We start from the raw sequence: 21,274 nt of genomic DNA on the forward strand, positions 1-21,274 counted from the left end.
CAATCAATATTAGGCAAGAGTGTGCTCCAGGAGCCAAAGTCAGAACGCTAGTCAGAGGGACGGGGAAAATCCCAGATACGTGTCTGTGTGCTTTTCCTTGTGTTTAATAGAGCATGTGCTGCAGTACGCCACACATTTTTTCGTAAGCATTTATAAAAGCATAAAATGTGCTTATTTACATCTTTTATCTTTTATTTTTTTATATTGATTGTTGTGTTTTATCTTAATGTGTGCATAATGTGTAAATGTGTCTGTTGATTGTATATATAGAGGATATTCATATTTATACATATTTGTATTTTTGTATTCGGGATTGTTGGAAGCCTTATTTCGATCTCTCTGTCCGTACACACACACAGAAACATTTACATTAAAGTTGACTTTAGTTGTAAAAGAAAATATGTTCTATTTATGTGGAAGAAGAAGCTCTTATCACTCTTTACTTTTTTAAATAACCGGTGCTTCATGTCAAATTCAGGTAATTTGGCCTCGATCTAGCAAAGATAACTCATTGCAGACAAAGACAATGTAATTTGATATTGCAGACTTAACCAGACTCAGGGAGTTTCATCCCACAGGCCATAAGACTATTACACACCTGAACTTTTGAAACAACATCCATAACTGTCATCTGGCTGTAACTTACAATTATTTATCTAATATATCATATTCCAATCACTTGTATATAAACTCTTATTGAACTATTTCTTGTATTTACTTGCACAATTTTTTCTGTGTATCTGTTTTATTGTGTTGCACTGTTGGAAGAGCCTGTGACCTAAGATTTTCATCGACATAACTACACTGTAGCTATGTACGTATGACACATAAAAGCCTTGAATTTAACACCTGTGGAGCTTTTTCGACACTCACAAGAAAACATGTGCACATTACAATTTTTTTTGCCACATTTTATTAACATACAGAGGTAATTACAGAGCAACGTTTCCAGTACAGAACATTTACATGATGATAAATAACTCCACAAGGCGATAAAAATGGCGGGGTCACAACCCTTGGCTGTCTTTCTATTGGCCCCCATTGAGGGCTCAAACACAAAGCCAGCCAATAGGGACGGCCCCCTGAGAGTGTCTGCTGCAGCAAGAGGGGTCTTCTTCTTGATCATCACATGACAGGTAAACATACTGAAACAGTCAACATGAAGAACACAGCTGGGTACTGAAATACATCAGAGCCAGAAGAAACGTTACATTGTAGCTTCTGAGGCTTTTCTTCTGTTTAATGTGGTTTGAGTGAACATTGAGAAGGAAAAACGGATACTTCATCACGTCATGTTCTTAATCGTAGGCCGTTGAAACTGAATGCAGCCCTGTTCCCGAGGACCTCACCTGTGACCTACTTTGACCTCACAGGTTAAGGGTCTCAGGGACAGAGGGGCATACTGACAAATTAAAGGAGGAAGGGTCTAATAAGAAAAAGTACAAAAAAGGGGACGCAGAGATAAAAAGTATTGAAGGAGGAACCGCAGGGTGGCTGCACCGAGACAAAGACATGACCTCATCTGACATTTGGATTCTGCGCCACCGACTGGTCTCCTGGTTTGCTGCAGATGGAAAGCAAGACTGATCAGATCAATGTAAACATGTTCAATAGCATATTTGTCTTCATTTCACTCACACAATTCCTTCGCCTCACAGTGCAGCAATAAGAGCAACACCATTTTTTTTCAAGGCTGAAATAATCTCAGCAATGCAGCGGTTCAGCATTGTTAGGAGAATTCATTTCAAGCTGCTGTTAAATGTCACTGTCATTTTGAACACAAATTACAGTGTGTAATAGCTTTACTGGGCTCAATGAGCTGAGAGGACTGTAATTATCAACATAATAGGTATGTACAAAACATAGGTGGTAGAATTATATACGAGACCAACTTTTGTTTCATAAAAAGTGGGTATACATTTTTAGTTATTGATATTTGAGCAGGTTGAAACCTCCAAAGTTCCTGTGAAGACGAATTTTCAGAGCTATACAGTCTAAATGTTGCACTTATTGTCATTATTTTGTAATAGTCTGCCCTCAGATTTACCAGTAAAGATGAAACGAGACCGGGACATGGAGAGCATAGAAAACAGAAACCTCCAGTAATTGAAATGAAACAATGACACTTTAGAGAAACCCAAACTGTAGTCTTTTTTAATAAAGACAAATATATATATTTATCCCAAACCTTTTTGTACATTTTGGTATAAAAGAAAAACAATTAATTGTTTTGAAATATGCCACCCTCTGGTAGACAGGCAGAATGACACAGGCTGACTGGGGAAGGCTGAATATGTTCATATGTCGTGGAAGAGAGAGATTTGCATTTTCTGACAGTTCAAATGTTGTGTTTTCTCTGCAAAAACTCCCCAGTGTGAATGTGAATAAAAGGTGCAAGGTGCCTGCGTCACATCATGCATCAAATTGAACCGCAGTACATGTACATATAAACCTTGAGTACAGGTTGACTTCATGAGCTACAGGCCTCAAAGATTTTGCGAATCAGAGGTGTGATTTTCAGTTGTTCTCAGTTAATACTGCATGTGACAGACCTGGCAGCCGGATCAGACCAGAGGGAATTGCACACATTTGTCATATCTCCACCTTAAAAAAAATTAATTAGCGTTTTGTTTGCGGTAGAGGTTGATTTTTAATTGGTTTAAAATACACAATTCATGTTGGTATCAACAAAGCAAAAAGGTGAGTTAATCATGTCAAACGACAAAGCACATTAATGATTATTGCAGCAGGTGTAAAAGCATAGTAAAACACAGCCAGTCATAACATTTCAATTCCCTGACAGCTGCTATTTTTCTAATTTACCAGCCAGATGTAAAACAAATGAAAAGGTATTTATATTGAGTTAAATGTCAATCATATATCTTGTTAACTCAGATTTCCAAAGAACATGTTAAATACAAGTCAGAATTAAAAGAAACTGCGAATCAAATATGAAACGAATATATAACCTGTCGAAGAGCATGCAGCCTGGGCATTAATTGCAAAGCTTTTCAGCGGTGCAGACACAGACATTCACAATTCATCAATATAAACAGATAAACAGGGCACACATGTATGCACACATTACAAATAGTAATAGTCAAGAGGACAGGATGTGAAGGACTAGTGAAGAGAACGTTTCAGATCAAATATATGTTATCTCTACATAAATAAATACAGTCCTTAATCTGATCTCACATTTTGAGTGAAAATGTAAAAAAAGAGAAAGTAAATCACCTCTTAGTCAGCCTCTTCTTTTCCTTCCCAGTCAGAGTGAGTGTGTGTGTCCTCTCCCTCTCTCTGATGGTCTGTGGGGCCAGACAGAGAGCCAGCGGCAGGTAGGTTACAGACAATAGTATTGATTCCATTTGTCTCTGCCTACCTGCCTGACTAACTAACACCAACATCTGCACAGCTGCTCACCTTGTGTCTCCGTTGGGCTGCCGTCACTAACGCACAGAGCTGCAAAGAGGAGGAAAATAAAGGAGAGAGTAAAAAGAGCTCTCTTCACATGCTCGCTCATTCACCAAACCTCCCTGTGCACATGCTGTCCAACACGTACAGATGATACACACATGCACACACTCACACAAAACTCATTTACCCTCCGTGCTGCATTCACGGTCTCGAGACGTCTCCCTTTGCTCTCATTGTACCTCAAAGTCTACTCTGTTCCTTCCTCTCTCCCTCTTTTACACTCTCTAGTCGTCATCCTTCCATCTCCCCCTCTTTGCTCACGTTTTTCAAGCCTCACATCTCTACTAGCTCAGTAACCCCCCCCATACACACACACACACACACACACACACACACACACACACACACACACACACACACACACACACACACACACACACACACACACACACACACACACACACACACACACACACACACACTCCAGTCTGTGAGCTACGTGTGTGTGTGTGTGTGTGTGTGTGTGTGTGTGTGTGTGTGTGTGTGTGTGTGTGTGTGTGTGTGTGTGTGTGTGTGTGAACGTGTGAGCGATGGAAAGAGAAAGTGAACAAGAATGCAGGGAGTGCATGCATGCATGTGTATGTGTGTCTGCTGAAGGGAGGAACATTGTGTGTGTGAGAGAGAGGGAGACGATGGGGGGAGGGAGGGAGGGAGGGAGGGAGGGTGGCGGAGAGGCTAGCAGAAAGTGGGGATGGAGGGGGAGGGTCAGAATCTCTAATAGGATGAGAATAGAGAGAAAATATGAAGCCCAGGAGTCTCGTGAACCTGCGAGCCTGACATTCCTGCCTCCTCCTGTGTGAACAGCAATCATACCATCATCACACTGATTACAGGATTTACGGTGTTGCTCCAACACAACTGTAAATTGCAGCTAGACTGATCAAACGCACTAAATAAACCCAAAGTGGAAAAGCAGAGCCAATTACAAGAATGTGTTTTAATTACAAAGCTTAACATCAGAGGCGGACGATGATGCATTGTTCGCTGTTTGGTACAACCAAGGCTGTTTAAACCCATGAAACAGTGAGAAAGATTAAACTGCATGCATTAAAATAATAAATGGCTAAAGTTAGTATTTTTAGGCATTTACATTTCTGTCAGTTCTCATGTCTAAAAGCAGTTTGATTCCATCATGTGTGCTGCTCATGGAGAGGACAGAGCATTGCAGTTGTGTTCGTTGTATAACAGAATCATACGGCCCTGAGGGAAATTCAGAAATGAAAGTAAATCTAATTTAGAGCCACTGATTGGCTGTCTGTTCAGCGAGATGGAGCATAAATAATACACTTGAAGTGTAAGCATCATTAATGGCCCTAAAGTGTTCTGACCGTGTTGTACAACAGAAAGTATCACCAATGTGTCACACATGTAGAGACAATAAAGATAAACCGACAAAGGAAGACATTGGTTGTGGCCTGAAGGAGTGAGCAGTGACTGAGGCCTTTCATAACATCTCTGTGATGGATTGCTCGTTAACACCCACTCCTAGAACATATTTGAAGGCATTAAATTGAGAAAAAATACAGGGACAAGTAAGCACATCGATCTCCTGGCATTTACTGAGAATTTGAAAAGCCCCCTCACAGGAAAGCCAGAACTGACAAACTACGCATGATGGGAATCGATCGAAACAAACTCGTCTTCACCTTCGTTCAGAAGCTTTCCAAAGAGGCGTTTGTTTCATAAATATGCAAGACGAGGATCCAAATGTAGGTTAGAATAATAACACTACCCTATACATTCATTATAACTCATGAATATTCAGGATATACCAACATTGCCTATAGTCTGTGTCAAAAGAGCAGCAGGCACTGTAGACACAGTACAGCTGAATGTATTTCCTTCTTCGATCCTATTCGGTAAAACCTTCTTATTCACAGCTGTGATGCACTACAGGACTCTTTGCATCCTCCTCCGTGGACTCAATCTTTCTGTAATGCCATGCCACCTACATTTGCATAGAAACAACATGCTGAATGTGTTTACAGTATCTGCTGTGATATGTGTGCTGCATGTTCTTCCGCACTGTCCCTTTGCACTCCATATGTGCCGCTGTGCATTAGGTGCTTGCGCTTCACATATATCCCATCAGACCGTGCATTAATGTCGCCCAAGACAAATTCCTCTATATTTACAAAAAAGTGATGAGAGCGGAGGAGACTCTCCATATGGTCTATCCACACGCAATAATTCTACTTTACAGCACGGCTTTCTGAGCAGAGGCGATTTAGACAACAATTGGACTTAAAACAACGAGAAAAAGCAACTCGATGGCATTAGCAGTGTCCCAACCTGAGGGACAAATGCAGAATGTCACAGGCAGGTGTGTGTCCCCGGGGTTGTGAGTGTACGAGTGTGTGTGTGTGTGTGTGTGTGTGTGTGTGTGTGTGTGTGTGTGTGTGTGTGTGTGTGTGTGTGTGTGTGTGTGTGTGTGTGAGAGTGTGTCTGCACTCTGCAGTGCCACTGAGAGACAAAGCACTGGGAGTGCTTCACAGGGATGACATCATCAGTCTGGGATGGTGTCTGCCTCGTCTGTTTTAGGATGCTCCAGTTCTCCCTCACAGTCCCCAGAGATCTGAGACGGCATCGTTTTGGCAGAACAATCACCCTCATCACACCTGTTCTCATAAGTAGTGTTTGTGCGCAAAGGGCTTTGAATAAGATTACATTTTAAGGGTGTTTCAAGGAAGAACAGGAAGTGGGATGATTCCCACCGTGACAGAGATTCAGAGTAGCATATGTGCACGTGGATATATGGTAATATGTTTGTTTATCAATCTGCTCACACATATGGACAGTGTGCAGCATCTGCCACAATATAAAATGAGCCAATCGTTGCCACGTTGTATGAGAGGAAGGGAGTGAGGATGAGGCAGGGCAGATAGCTCTTCCTCCCAGACTCATAATCCTTGCCCCACACACCTTACAACTGTCAGATGTTCAGCTGTCTCTTCTGGCAGAAGAGCAGCATTGTGCTGGGGATGATAAAGAACGCTTAGACTGACAGTGCCGAATCAGCACAATTCTGATATATGCTCCCTTTTTTCCAGGAGGGGAGGAGAGCCGGCTAAAACGCAGTGCAGATGGCTGCTGTCTCGACCACCAGTCCGACACACTGAGGGGAAGGGAGGAGTGGGAGGAGGGTAATGAAACTAGGGAAATGTGTGTGATAGTGTGTGCTGGCATGGATGCAGAGGACAGCAAGAAGTGTTAACATAGAAGTATAATATTATCAAAAGTGTACAATTATAACATCCGGCTCCTCTACCTGTTGTAACCTACAGTACATCCATACATGGATTACAGGCAGGGAGTCTATGGTCTTCATAGCGAGGATGTGTTAAATGCATATGAAGAGTGTGAGACTTGAAAGGATTGAAGGGAACAAGGATAGTAGTAAAGAGGGAGAGTTATCATTGTTCTTTTTATTTTAAAGTGGGAGAAGTCAACTTTTTGTCATCCCGGATTTATTTATTATTTCATTCTTCGTTATTAATATTGATATATTTTGGTTTCAAGTCAGTTTGTCAGCAAGCAGAGGAAAAAAAACATTGTCTCTATATCAGGGCTTATTTTGCAGCTATTTCCTAAACAATAGCCAATACCTATATTTGTAAGGGTCTAGTTAATAACATTATTAATATGAAAATTAAAAAAAGATAATAACCTCCCCACGCTACTAATTCTACAGTACCTCAAAGTAGAGTTGTGGAAAGAAACGGAGGTTCAGCTTCTTCCCTTAAAAGGTTTTTGCTGCAGTAGGAACTACTGATTTCCTGTCAAGCAGCAGGTGGACCTCCTGACAAACATGTCCAGTGCTACCAATATTGCACACACAACGAGACGAGGCTCATAGGGAAGTACAAAGACTGCAAGAGGACTTTCCTGAAGGGGAGAGTGTCTGATGAGACCTTCAGAGGACAGACGTTTTACACAGTTGCAAAGCACAAATCATGTCATTAAGCACTATAAGATTCTCTGGCGGAGTAACAACATACTTACCTCTCTGCTGGTGGCACATTAGACGTGGCAAGGAGTGACTCCGCAGGGAAAGCTAGAAGGTTGTAGAGTTATCTCCGTGCTGTTTATTATGCGAAACCATACAACCAACTACCTCACACTGCAGAGCACAGACTGTAGAGCTGCTCTCCAAGCAAGATCCTCAGCAGCGGGACGAAGGTGTCTGTGTACATTTACTCTAGGAACACACCCGTCTGGCTCCTGTCTACCTGTCAGCTGATTGCTTCATACCTCACTACTGTTTTGTGCATGCAACATTCTCAAATATATGTTGTCTAGATGTCATTTAGAGAGATGTACAGATTAAATAGTGATTGACACCTTAAGTTTTCTTTTGTGCATGTTTGACTTCATGCTGTTTTTTTATTATTTCAATCTAAGCAAGGAATTTGAAATCCTCAGACATAAAATATTTGTGTGTGTGGTTAAGGTAGACAAAATGGACATTTGTTGAGCACTTAAGCGGAAAAGAAGGGTCACTTTGCCTGAAGAGATGCAATTACTGTTACAAATCTGCACACAGTACTGGGTTGAGTGAAGCTATACTGAGTGTTGCTGCAATGGCCATGATGTAACAGGGACGGCTGCAGTGAAGGAGCTCAGGTTAAAGACTGCACGCAAGCCTGGAGGTAAGTTATGTAGAGCAGACATATACACACGCTCTAAGAGTCTCAATTGCATATCTGCAGATAGATATTGGTGTAGGACAAAGATGAGACAGCTGCAATAAACACATGTGCTGGAGGAAGGTGTGAGACGCCTTGGGACAAAATAAGAGACACACGTATCTCTGTCAAAAGCAGTCTGCAATCGGGAACATTGGAACAGACATGTCCACACATCTTAGCCTCACATGCAGGTGTGATTACTACAAAGGCTTAATTTCACATGTTCATTCATAGTATTTCTAACCATTGCTTAGGAGTTGTTGCCCTCTACTGGTCACTGTGCAAACTCCCTCTCACTCGTCTATTGTTCTTCCTATCTGTGCTATGTTCTCTCATTGTTATGTACAGGATGTTACAACAATCTCTAATCAAATGACATCCTAGAGAGCAAAACTCAAATCTTCTCCTCTCCTAAATCAGCAGCTGTTATAATGTCCCACTCACAATTAAACCATATTGTTTGGCTTTGCACATACTGCTGCTTTTCGTCCACATCAGCTGTCTGATTCTCGCTAAAAGCAGTTCGATGCCATCTGCATGCTGTAACACTGTCATCACCCTCAAGTCTGCTGTCAGCTGCGATGTCTACATCTGGGTGACTTCTGCTCCACTGCCAAATGGAATATCCTTCATGTCACGCCGAGTGAAACAAACAAACAACAAGCCTTAAACTGAAACTTCTTTCGCTCTGCGGATCCTCGCTGCAGGAGTCGTAGTTGTTGCACTCTGCAATACCACGTCTACTGGCACAATGCTACATTCCAACAGCTACAAGCCGTGAGTGTTGCGTTACCCTGAGCAGAGATTCAGACATAACTGGGGCAAGATGATGTGCTACTTAAATGCCACTTAAAGAGTTTACGCAGACCCTTAACAAAAACAGAAATACTTTAACAAATGCTATCAACATTGTGAAGTATAAACATCTTTCACCTTCACTGACGAAAGAGAGCAGTATGTGGGAGCTCTGCTGGGTCTCCCTGCTGCCTGTATGAAAACACTGTCTGGCATGTGGGATTTAAGGAATCCATCTTCCAACAAAGGATCATTACAATACAGTGCAGATCTCAGACCGCACCTCTCTTTCTGCAGACATCGTGTGAAACTGTGCATGGCTATGGATGTCAATGAGAACAAACGGACATGGAGAAAAACTAGATATATTTCAATTACTTGCATATAGACTCTTATTGCACTATTTCTATTCTATCTGTATTTACTTGCACTGTTCTATCTGTTTTATTGTGTTGCACTGTTGGAGGAGCCTGTGACCTAACATTTCCATCGACAAAACTACACTGTAGCTATGGACCAATGACAATAAAAGCCTTGAATCCTTGAGATAGCCATTAGGCAACATGCTTGTGTTACTTTCTAAAATATTGCCAGGTGAATTGGTTTCCTATTTTCTCAACCTCCTTTTTTTCCCGGTATGCGTTTAGTGTCCTATTCCTCCTCCGTCTACTGCTCCCATCCCTTTCTCTTCCCTGTCCCAAAGTGCCCTCCTCTCCTCTCCTCTCCTCTCCTCTCCTCTCCTCTCCTCTCCTCACTCAACCTCTCCTCTATTCAGCCCTCATGGGTCTACATTTCCCTTTTGACCATCCCGTTTTCAAACCCCAGACATTTCTGCTCGACCCACACATGCCGGCCTGCCTTTTTTCTTCCCGAAAGAGACCTCTACTTTATACCCAGCGCCTGCAATATTATCAGAATCACATCACGCAGAAATGCAGTGTAAGTGTGGCAAAGTCAGCTATCCTTCTCCCTCCCTATATCTTTCGAACTCCACCCTTAAGCGGGACTGTCTGAGTGTCTAAACAGTGAAAGCCCACTCCAGCATAACAAACGTCTGGGGTGATTTATAAATGGGGCGATCTCGCTTGTTGAAGTTCAAAATTCCTCTCCTACTTGATCATCATTCACATGAAGTGACAAACAATGGGAGAACACTTAAGGGTTACAATCCTTAAAAGACATGCAAGAAATCCACTTGACAACGCAACAAGACATTTGACCTTCAATGCTTTCATTCTGTATGTAATCAAATTAAAAACATGATGTAACTCAGGGAAAAGATGGAACATATTTCTCCAGGCTGAATGTAAAATATGAGCTGATTTTCAGTATGTCAAAGCCCAGTCTCATCAAGTATCTGTGCACGACCTCGATCACTGCATTTAATTGGGAGTAACACATCTTTCAATAAGGGAGCATCTCCATAATGTGGATGTGTGTAATCTAAGAGAGAAACACTTTGATCTGCTGCAATATGCAGGTGAGAGCAATACTCTATCCTACACTAATCTGCTTTGGTTGACGCCAGCTTCACATTACAAGATCGCTAAATGAATGTTGCCATGGGAACACTTTGCCTGGCAACCCTAACATCCTGGCAACTAGCCAAACTGTTGCCATGGCACAGCTGTCAATCCACGCAGGCTGGGATTGGTGTGCGTCTGGCCTTTTCGTAGCCCCGCCCTTTTAAAAGTTTTGAATCAAATGCACTATGGAGGAATTTATCTCAGGTTTTAAAGTGCTGAAGGTGTGTGTGTGTGTGTGTGTGTGTGTGTGTGTGTGTGTGTGTGTGTGTGTGTGTGTGTGTGTGTGTGTGTGTGTGTGTGTGTGTGTGTGTGTGTGTGTGTGTGTGTGTGTGTGTGTGTGTGTGTAGATCTGTAAAATGGTTCTGCCTGTAATGCCAAATAAAGCAACAGAGAACCATTGGCCGACCTTTTTAGGCAAGTCATAAATCAGTTTGGGATTTTATCATCTGGTCAGCCAGAGCATCAAAGTGGCGGGATAATAATCTTTCATTATTTAACTGACTGTGGAAAAGCATTCCTGAATTCTTGGATAATCATGATTACATAACTTTCCATTACCCCGTGTCATTTATTGCCAAATAATTCAAGGACAAAACAATTCCCTTTTCACGAAAGGCATATGTATAATTTTAATCCAAATCTATAAAGGCTCAAAGACTACATTAGTCAACAACATGTGTGTGTAAGTGCATTTTTGCAGGCCTTGTCCTTTGTCTTCCAGAAAATAATTTGAGATCTAGAGATAAAGAATGAGTTTTGGGGGTGAGCTATTTGGTCGACCAAAAAATAAAAAAAATTGAAGCCACCTATGACTTTTCTTGTTACAGACCTTCAAATACTCAATCTGCACTAACATTTACATGTAGTTTTAAAAAAATGTTCACCCTATTCTACTGAATATCAACAACGTGATTTCATATTTCTTCTGATAACGTAGAGCCCCCATTATCTAAGCCATAATTTCCCTTGTAAATTGAAAAGTGTGAATGTAGGAATAACCATGGTGAAACCAGGACCCGGGGGAAAAGTCAGATAGATTGATTGAGGGTTAGGAGAACAGATGAATGTAAATGTATAACTGGTTGATTGATGGATAAGTAAAATGTGTAATGTAAAGGAACTATAGTTACCTTGAGATCAGTGCCTTGTCAGTGTGTCAGCTCTCCTCAGATATTAGGCAGACTGAAACACACACACACACACACACACACACACACACACACACACACACACACACACACACACACACACACACACACACTCACACACACACACACACACACACACACACACACACACACACACACACACACACACACACACACACACACACACACACACACACACACACAGAGGTTAGAGGGAGAGAAGCTGGCCATGTGAGTAGAAAGACTGTTTAACCAAGAGGTCACAGGTTCAATCTCTGCAACAGCTGAAGTGTCACCGGACAAGACCATGAAAAGCTACCGATTTACTCGTGAGCAGCCTTAGACAACAGCTCCAAAGTATAACACACACAGTCACTTTAGCGCACATTTTTCAAATATAAAAATATATAGTGTTTCGTCCTGCTATATTTGAGTCTTTAAATCTCATTCATCTCAGACAGCATGTCATCTACAAAGTCAGACAAACACAGCAAAGAGATTCAGGTTTGTTGCTCTATTCGTCATGTGGACATTCATTCATTTCAGTATTTAATTTAAAAGGAATTTAAAAGGATATGAGTAATGAAATGACTATAGGCAGAACTGAGGTCCTCACTCAATACATACACTTTTTAGAAAGAATCAAAAGGGTGCATTCACAATAAGATAGGAAATGAAGGTCACATAAAATATACCACGAAGATGATTCTATTTCTAACTTTTGTGAAAATTCATTCACACACAGAGTGAATTACACAATAACTAGCCTATTTTAAAAGTCAAATGTAACGTTTCGCTTTGCTTCCTGAGTACTACTTGATAAATGTTTGGATATTAACACAAGTTAATTGCTTATTGTGAGCACACTTGCTTTCTGCTATTACAGAGGATTACTATTTTGGACAATATAATTGTAGTGCTTCACTGGTTGAAGTTATCAGGGTTGGACATTACCGGCAGCACACAGAACATCAATTATGTTTCATGCTTTTTTCTTTCTGTTTGCGATTGTCTGGATAAACATGTGAGGGTGTTTCAATCTTGATATCTGAAAGCAATCTCAATGCAGACACACATGCGTCCTGCAGTGTGAACAAAGCGATGCACCAGCCTGGAGAACTAAGCCTCCTGCTCCAGTTTGATAAATATAACTTCAAAAGAAGCAGCCAAACAGCTTCAGCAGGCCGACTGCACAATGAGCATAATAACTCCCCCCCCCTGGGAGCTCCAGCCTAGTTCATTTACCCTTGCAGAGCGCTGCCATGTCTGTCCGTGCACATGTGTCTTTGTTTCACTGCGAGCCCCTCAGAGGCTCCCCACCTTCTGCTCTGTACAAAAACGGATGTATAGAACCTTTTGGACCTCATTTTTACAGAGGAAATGCATCCCCCCTCCCTTTCCTCCCTTCTATTTGCCCCTCACATGCCTGATTGACCACAGCACCCCTTAAAGAGGTCAAAGGGCAGACAAAACAGTCTGGTGTCATGGCAACCTGTGTGCCACCAACCAGAATGCTAAGGGGGTAAGCAGGGGGGGTCCAATGAGCTGTCAGCTAAACCTTTGAGAATGCCACCTTGTGTTTAAGCTAATGTGTGTACAACATACAAACACATACACACACACATAATGCACATGCACTTTGAAAGGATCCTAATTTGTACGCCCAAAACCCCCCATGCCATGCAGCTGAGTGTAATACCCATCAGAGTCTCAGATGGCGCGCACGCTGCTGTGCTGTTGCTGCACATGCATGCGCCTCAAAGTGTGTAGTTCCGTGTGCACAGGAGACACTCCTGTGTAAAAGGTTCTTTGTGACCGCTCGATGCAGTGGCAGTGTTTACGTGATGGGGAGGGGGGCTGACGGATAAATGGGAAGCAAATGCATTCAGATCAATACTAAGCTGAGAGAGGGTGAGCGGGGTTGAGAAGAGAGAGTGGAAGGTGGGGAGCAGAGAGGGAGGGGCCACGGAGGGACTGATTAATCATTCCTGTATTTGTATTGACTTTCTGTAAAAGGGGTGAGTCAGACTCTGAATTATGTGTATGTGTGTACGTACTCAATGAGAGCACAAAGTCATCAATTACACTGCAGCCAGTTTAGTCGTGCATCGCCTACCTTTTAATGTTCCCAGTGTGTACTTACAACTTTTAGCCAGTTAGTTTGCATATTCAGCGCAATGAGCGTGAAAGATTAAAATATTCATGTTTTTTAAAAAGAGCTAAGCTAACTGTTCAGCTTGAACAGTCACAGGGGAGGGAAGGAGGCGAACAGGAAATCCCCTGTGAGAAGTTAATGAGGAGCTGACGACGGAACAGACACAACAGAGAAAGCGGGAGGGAGGGAGGGAGGGAGGCAGCTAGAGGTGGAGGAGGGGAAATGCTGCCCTGACATCTGACCCTTTGGCTGTGACCTTGTTCATTGTCTGAGGACAGAGACTGGACACATCTGAGCACCGGCAGCATGTCAGGAACCATATGAATGTGATATAAAAATATACCTTGCAGCTAATTATTTAACCCAGACAGCAATGCTGTGCTCAACCCACACCAAACCCCTAATTAAATAAATAAAATTGACCTAATTAGTTTTCATTTATAACTGCACAAAACCAACGTTGCCACAGGCAGTGTTTTTCTCTAATTACGACCCTTTTAAAAACAGGGACTTGTCAGAGGACGGAGGGCCCAGCTAACTGAATGAAAAACCCCATTCAGTGTTACCTTGAACTTGAACAATGAGTCTGGTGTTTGTGCTGGGGCCACTTCCTGACCTTTCCATGCCTCTGTGGAAGCAACCAACCGCAGCCGCTCCTTTCATCTTACAGATGTGACCCTGACGACCCACACTGACCAAAGAACAGCCGGCAACGGCAGGTTTTACTTCCACTACTGACTCCTGCATCTTTGACTTGCAAAAGCTTGCTGAAATATCTTATTTGCGTATAAATGTTTATAGACCAAAACTTAACTTCAACCAGTTGATCATAGAAATCAGACTAATTCATTGTTATGCTTAGGAGCTGCTGTATGTGACTGTTGGTACCCTGAACCACAAGGTTTATTCTCCAATGACTCACTCAGCAGACAGACAATAAACACAAATGATTCCTCCTCCTCTCCATCACCTTTCCTTATTATTCTCCTCCTTATGCTCCAGCATCAAGCACTTTCTTCCTTCCACAGACTGTTTCACAAGCTCGTTATTTATGCCTTCATCTTTTTTCCCTCTGTTTCTTCACACCTTACCCACCTCTCCCACTCCCTGTCTGACACCAGAGCTGGCACACTTTAAGGTGCCGCTGTGCGAAGCAGGCAGCCGACACCTCCAGCGCCACTGCATTGCATCTATATTATTATGGCTATTATATTATGTATATGCTTTCGCCAGAAGAGACGTAGTGACACTTCCAACAACTTGTTTTTCTTGTGTGTCAAACTGTTTGTATACTTTTTTAGGGCTACTGCAAATAGTGATTTTTTTATTTTGTATTGAAATAATCACCAATTAATTACCAATACTTCTTCAAGCTTTAAAATGTTAAACTATGCCCATCATTAGTTTACATTTCTTGTTTGGTACAAAACCCAAATATATTTTGTCCGAACCGAGGGTTGATAACTAATGTTAACAACAATACAAAGATGAATACCATTGTCATGTCTAGACACCAAATATCAAATAAAATATGAACTAGAACACAAGTGGGAACTGAAGATAAATAAATGGGAAAATGGGGTGCTGGTAAGAATATTTCTTTCAGAGTCAAACTAGCTGTTTCTTCTGGTTTACAGTCTTTGTGCTAAGCTAATTAGCTTATGTTGTTGCATTATATTTAACAGAAAGATATGAGTGCTATGAATCATCTTATTCAACTACTGGAAACTAAGCAAATCCTGTTTATTTCGAAGAAAAAAAAATCTCTTGAATCATTAAATTGACTTTCTTTCTTTCTCTTTGTTTGAGACATATTTTCAATAAAGGATGGGTCTCTGATTCTTGTCTCAATTTAATCGGAGCAAGACAGCTAAGTGACATCTGAAATGACACTGAATAACTGTTCGTTTGTGTGGATGGCTGGTGACTATTTCCTGGTCCAAAGTGGAACTACCTCATGAGAAGTTATGCATCGACAATGCATGATTACATCAACAAAGCCCATTCCTCCTGGAAGCTGCTCCATAAATCTTAAATGACAGACGTACTGCGAAGGACATGATGCAAGCAGTAGAGAGAGAGCTGTGCTAGAATTATCACACTCACACACAGATGCACTATCTCTCGCTCTTTACCCAACCCCCAACTCCTGAGGCTCTTAAGATGTCTCAGAGAACTCTAAAGAGCCCGAGAGGAGAGGGAGATGGTGAGACAGGACTTAAAAGAAAGAGACAGAAGGAAGAAACGTAGCGATAAAGACGGAGATCACGTGTAGAGGAAGACGAAGTGACAGACATGGGGGAAGAGGGGAAAAGAGGGGAACGAGATAGTTTGGTGAGGTTTGAGGCAACGCTGAGACCTACTAATGCAGAACTGAGGAATTCTCACTGCTGACTCCAAACACATTCCTACAGCCTGCAAATATTAACCCCCACCTCACCACCTCGGCCTCCGTCTGAATGCACGAGCCAGCCACCTGGGCCCTCCGTGAGGAAACTATTCATTGATATCAACTGATGTATTCTAACAGTGAAGTGAAGGGCAGACACAAATATTCAAGGTGCTACAGCTACACTGCAAACATGGTCCTCACCAAATGCTAAGGAGTGGTAATCTCTGTATGAGTGCCAAGAAATCGAGACGTAGGCAAACTTCACTCATGATTAACAACCAAGCAGTCTGACCATTTCTTTATACAGAAAAACTCCTGAGGATGAGGAAAGGCAACATATCTAAGCAATGGAGCTTTGCTGAATCAAGTGCTCTTGGTTTCTATCGAAGTTCAGGATTTGCTTTTAAATCATGGTCATTGTTGACTGCGGGGAGAGAACATTATTAAGATTCAAAATAATTCATGAGTCTATTGCAATTCTGCAGCCCACAGATCAGATGCAGATATTTACATTATCAATGAATATACTGTAGCTATAAAATGCATGCAATTATTAACAATAATCTTATCTGAGAGAAATATTTGGACATTAATGTTGTATTTAGCGTTAAAAAATATGCACAATTATTTTTAGAAACCATTCAAAGGTCAGTACAAAAAAGTTTGGGAAATTCTTAAAGTTAAAGATGCCACGCAACTAATATTGGAGGAAATAAAAATACAATTTTATTTTTTTTGGAAGACATTTGGAGTATTTTTGGCCTTTAATTGACAGTAGTTTGTCACAGGAGAGACAGATAGTCTGTTGGACAACCTGTCTAATGGTGACTTTTTTTAAACAATCTCAAACAAACATATTACTTTTTTTGCTACTTGGCTGACCATCAGTCTATGCTGATACCAGAAATATCAGTGAAAAGTAGTAGAAGTATTTAGATCATGTCATTTAGTAAAAGTTGAAATATTTGACTTAAAAAACAAATAGGTCCTACTTTCAAGATGTAGCTAGTCTTGAAAGTATTTGTAACAAAAAACATCATAGAAGTATTAAAAGTAAATTATATTATGCAGAATGTCCTTTTTGTTATAATATTATATATTGCATAGTAGATTTGTATTTCAACTATTAACATGATAGGAGCATGTTAATGTATTTGGTCAAGGTGGAGCCAATTTTAAATATATGTACCGTTGAAAAAAATATGCATATTTATAGATCAATCTTCTCAAGATAAACCAGTTTTTTAAGTTATTGGTAAATTGTGTAGTAAAAGCAACATGACAAAACGTATAAACTTCATCACCTCAACAGAGACAAACGCAACAGCTATCTCACACAATAATCAACAATAACGTGGCCGAGGACCTGAGAATAATAACATATAAGATATGAATCTCCTACAAATGGAAAATAAGTACCATATCTTCACATCAGTCAGAGATTTAAACTTTGTACTATGTGCGGCGCATACATTTGATTTTAGCTTATAAATTAGAAAACCCCTATGTGTTTCCAGATGGAACTCTTTCAGCTCCAGCCCCATCTCATGTCCTGGAGAAGGCCCACAAACACTGATGCAACCGGAACACTGAGTCTTTGGGGAACAGCTCTCACCCAGACCGTCAGAGAGCGTGAGTCACATGGTGCGGTGCTTCCCTCCACGCCGGACCCTGCCTGGCGTGTGTGACCCTTTCAGCGTCTCTTTCACACCAGAGCTACATAATTGATAGCGACGGCCGAGTTATGTTTTATGAAGTGAAAGTGAAACACATTAATGGCTTCCTCTGCACTCTAAAGTTTAGATGTGCTGGGATCAGTAAGTGGATGGCTCAAGTTGAAGAGGCTTTAAATAACCGATACATTCATTGTCAGTACAATAAGCGAGGGTAATCCATTATTTCCGTATTGTTAGGAGAAGCTGTGCTTTGGAAATGTCCTGAATGTCTCTATACTTTGAGCAATATGATATAATGTCTTAATGTCACAACAGTTTCCTATTCTCTGTTTTAATATTGTTTCTTAAAAAAAGTATTCAATAAAGATCAATATTTGATTTATGAAATATGCACAACCCACATATTTAAAAAAGGTACTTGTACATTTAAATAATCGGGGATCAGAACAATATGCAGGCTATTAGCGGGCTATCTCCAAGACAAGCATCAGCACCTGTACTATAGGTTTAATGATTTAACACCACAAAACTCAACATTTAAAAAGTTACTTTCTAAGTGGTTTGACACAAGAAAGTAATTCCAGTCTTTAAACTGCTGAGTTAGACGAGCACAGTGCATACATTACTGAAGTCACTGCACATCAAGTTGTGAAGTCTTAAGGAACACAGCAAGCTCCCACTGCTGGATAACATCGCACTACTCGCTAATTCATGAAGGTCAGTATGCGGTAGTGTTGGACGATAGCACCAAAAATGTAATCATGATATGTTATTTTTATCATTCTGTTCAGTGCTGATAATTAACACAATATACTGTATTATTCAATAATACTAAAGCTTAATGTACGGTTCTCCTTAGGACAGAACCCGATGCGTTCAGTCGGGATGAGGCCCGAAATATGGTGGTCGGTTAAAAATGTAGCACCTGCAGCTCAGAGGCTGCCGCCAACCTGCCCTGCGCGCCAGCAGGGGAGGTGAGGCCTGAGTGGCCAGGGGCTGAAGGGCACGAACAATACAGACCTCGAGTGCCTGCGACCGACAAAGGAAAGCCCTGAACTGAGACTTTTTAAACCAAGCGTACAACCAGTAAAAAGTAACTTTTTTTTGTCCTGCATGTATGTTGGTCTGTTCAATTTAAAGCAATTAGTCAATTGACATACATTTAAAGCTTAATTTAAACAGAACATTTATAAATAGATACAATACAATTCTTTCAATTCCCAGGTAACTGCTTCTAAAATAAATATTTGCTTATAGTTTGTTGTGATAATTGTAGGTAATACCTCTGCATTCTGAATGTTGGCTTAACAAAAAAGCATTTCAATAATTTAATCAAGAAAAACGATTTTACAGATTGACAGAAGATAATGAAAAAAGCACATTACCTCTGTTCCATTTGTTGTTTGTGTCCAAAATGGTCTTAAAATTCAATTGAGATCTGATTTCTTTACCAGCCCTACATTTTCTTTTGTAAGCATATCTCTCCATAGAGACAGAGGAGGAGTAGCTCTTCGTGAATTACATCAGTAATGAATAAGTGATGTTATGAGTTAATGACGTACATGAAATGTACTCACCATGACTTCATTACCCAAGTTCATCTTTAACTTCTAGACTTAAGATTGAACGGTCTTCTCTTCACATGAATGAGCAACTGATCATCTTTGTTTTTAACCATGGCACATTAATTGCACGGCTCAATCGTCTTAACTACTTCAAGCTAAATAAAAACATGTTTGTTTGACTGTCCTTCTGTACTAGCCGGCCTTTTGCTCAACCACCAACCACCAATCATCAAAGTCGGCTGGCAGAGACTTTACTTCCAGTATTAAGCCCTTGAGTTTAACCTGCATTCAGACACATCAAGACTACCATCATCCCGCAGTCACCCTCCGATAAACCGATCACAGAAACACTATTTCTGCCCTCGGCCAAATGGCGCACCCTGGCCGAGAGATAACTGGGTGCATTAGTGAGTTTGGGGTGCATACAGTCACGGATACAGAGACTTAAAGCTTATATAAGGTCTCCATGGAGATGGAAAAGGCTTGTTAAGAGCATGCATTGACTGAGAATATATCACAGGTGCTTGAGTGCACATGCAGGGGTAACGGTAACTTCTCTATAAAACAATGGAGACAAGGCTGAGAGCATCCAGGAGGTAAGGATGAGAGCTCATCGTTTAAGGTCATTAAACGGGAAAGTTAAGTATTAGTGGAATCTGCGAGACAAATAGTTCAATCACAAATAGTGAGAAAACAAACAGTTATGGGAAGTAGAGGGTAGGACGTGACAATTACAGAGTAGGGAGGATGATGGAGCCAAATAATTCAAATACTCCGTCATCTTTTCAAGAGCTTCTTATCAGCTGAAACTAAGAACCAAAGCTAGCCCAACACATTCCCTGCCTGGCAGAATACTAAAAACACAGTAAATGATAGACAAAGACAGTGATGAACACACAATAATGCCATAAAGTGAGTTCTCTAACCCAGCTCTTCCTTCCCCTTCGTCCTCACTATACTGGGCCCTAAACCAGCCAGGTCTTTCGGAGCCATTTCGGCCGATAAACACAAACTATATCAACAGAATACATGAGATGAAAGGCATGGTTAAGTTAAGAGAGAAGCATGGAGACGGGGAAAAGGTTCCAGAGGGAGGGGAAGGAAGGAAAATGACTTTAGGTACACAAACTAAAAGAAAGCATAGCAAAGTCGGACATAGAAATCAAGAGACTGACAGCGAAAACAAGACAGAAATAATCTGTCTTCAAGATAACTTTCCTTCTAAAGAAGCTCAAGATTGAAATAAAACAATTTAGAAGAATTAAAGCTTATGTTGAAGAGGTCAGAGCTTTTTTTTTTCTCACCTTTTCCCGCGGTTCTTTCCCGATCCCAACTTGATTCCTCCTCTCCCTCCCCTCTTCCCCACTCTGGAGTTAGTGCTTTCCCTCCTGACTTGCAGCGATGCATCTCTATTTCACTCCAGTCTGGTCACATTTGATCCACTGTTGCCTCGTCTCCTCTTCCTCGGACACCATTTCTCTTTTTTTCACCCCTCCACGCTCAGGACTTTGAAGAGAAAACATGCCTTGTGGACAAAGGATATGAACTGCGTGAGGAAAAGTACAATATTTGTACTTTTTGTCTCAACGTTGTGCTGGAGGTGTGCAGAACCAGTTCCACCGTGTGCTATAGGGGAGGACAAACACACAAAAGTCTCAGTGGTGCAGAGAGGTTAGAAACGGAGAATGCGAGAGAAGGAGGGAGAAGGCATCAGTCATCGTGTGTATCTGTGTGTGTGTGTGTGTGTGTGTGTGTGTGTGTGTGTGTGTGTGTGTGTGTGTGTGTGTGTGTGTGTGTGTGTGTGTGTGTGTGTGTGTGTGTGTGTGTGTGTGTGTGTGTGTGTGTGTGTGTG

The 21,274-nt window shown here is 41.3% G+C and overlaps 1 long non-coding RNA gene across 1 annotated transcript; it reads right to left on the reverse strand.

Annotated features, from left to right (window-relative positions):
• Positions 1-914: 914 nt before the first annotated feature.
• LOC117461455 (uncharacterized) lies at positions 915-21,146 on the reverse strand. The gene is made up of 5 exons (XR_004553699.2): positions 20,727-21,146; positions 11,617-11,668; positions 3,424-3,462; positions 3,238-3,308; positions 915-1,564 (listed from the first exon to the last, which is right to left on the reverse strand). It is a non-coding gene; the product is annotated as an uncharacterized lncRNA (long non-coding RNA).
• Positions 21,147-21,274: the final 128 nt, after the last annotated feature.

This window comes from Pseudochaenichthys georgianus, chromosome 16, assembly GCF_902827115.2.
Source record: "Pseudochaenichthys georgianus chromosome 16, fPseGeo1.2, whole genome shotgun sequence".
Classification (NCBI taxonomy): domain Eukaryota; kingdom Metazoa; phylum Chordata; class Actinopteri; order Perciformes; family Channichthyidae; genus Pseudochaenichthys; species Pseudochaenichthys georgianus.